We start from the raw sequence: 1,305 nt of genomic DNA, 5'->3' as shown, positions 1-1,305 counted from the left end.
AAAAAAAAAAAAAAAAGAAAGAAGGAAGGAAGGAGAGAGAGAGAGAAAGAGAGGAAAGAAAGAAAGAAGAAAAGGAAAGAAAGAGAGGAGAGAGAGAGAAAGAAAAAAACAAAGAAAGAAAGAGAAAGAAAGGAAGGAAGAAAAAAGAAAGAAAGAAGGGAAGGAAGAAAAAGAAAGGAAGGAATAAAAAGAAAGAAAGAAAGAAAAAGAAAGAAAGAGAAAGAAAGGAAGGAAGAAAGAAAGGAAGAAAGAAAGAAAGGGAAAAAGAAAGAAAGGGAGAAAGAGAGAGAGCGAAAGTAAAGAAATCTTGCCACTTCTACCTGTAGTTCCTGAAACACTCACTTTTCTCTTGTGGGATTCTCTCTGTTGGAAGCCAGCTGCCATGGAAGGGGAGCAACCAGCCTTATACTACCATAATGTGAGGAGCCTAAGCCATGCGAAGAGGTACCATGGACGATGAGATGACATGTGAGCTAATGAACACCCAGATGTCGGAGAAGTGCCATCTTAGAAGTAGACCTTTCAGCCCCAAACACTCAAGCTGGGGCCACGTGGGTTAGAGATAAATGACCCAGTCAAGTCATCCCTTAATTCTAGAGCTTCAAAATCTTCAGCAAAATTAAAAGGTTGGTTAAAATCATTAAGTTTTGGGGTTGTTTGTTATATAGTAATATATAACTGGAACTCTCACAGAGGAAAATGTACAGTGAAAATAGCAAAGTGAGCTTCCTGCAGTCATAGATATTTAATGCTCTTCCTTAAGGGATCACATCAATCTAGAAAAGTGTAACATGGGAATTATCTACCAGAGTCGTATTAGTTTTAATTTTCTTAATCCAAATCGGAGAAAACTTTAAACAAATTACCTGGAAATCCAGAGGCACCTGCTTTTCCTGGAAGCCCTGGTGATCCTGGAGGTCCTATAGGACCAGGTGCTCCGGGGATCCCTGGACTGCCTCTTTCACCTGGGGGTCCTGGAACATCAAGTCCAGGAGGTCCTGGATCCCCCTTCTCTCCTGGTATTCCATGTAAACCTAGTTAATACAATATCAATATTAATAAGTACTGAAGCAGTTTTAAAAGATGTATCTGGTTATATTTCTAGTAAACAAGTGATGGAACCCTGTGTATAACAGACCTAAGAGTGAGTTAGAGATACTTTTGACATCATGCACACAAAATAACTGAACAATCAAGCTTTAGGATTTTCAAGCAGATTGGTCTAAGACAGTGCTTCTCAAATTATTTCTGGCAAAAGGCCAATCTTTTCTTAATTCCTAGTTAATCACGGACTAATATTTTTAT

General features: G+C 38.6%; 1 protein-coding gene across 1 annotated transcript in view; it reads right to left on the bottom strand.

The window, feature by feature from the left end:
* Positions 1–1,305, bottom strand: part of COL4A5 (collagen type IV alpha 5 chain) — a 273,551-nt gene that overhangs the window by 75,688 nt on the left and 196,558 nt on the right. The window lies entirely within an intron of this gene.

The sequence above is a fragment of the Hylobates moloch genome, unplaced genomic scaffold (assembly GCF_009828535.3).
Source record: "Hylobates moloch isolate HMO894 unplaced genomic scaffold, HMol_V3 SCAFFOLD_7, whole genome shotgun sequence".
Classification (NCBI taxonomy): domain Eukaryota; kingdom Metazoa; phylum Chordata; class Mammalia; order Primates; family Hylobatidae; genus Hylobates; species Hylobates moloch.
Note: the sequence above shows the minus strand (reverse complement) of the source record. Positions and strands in the feature narration are given on the sequence as shown.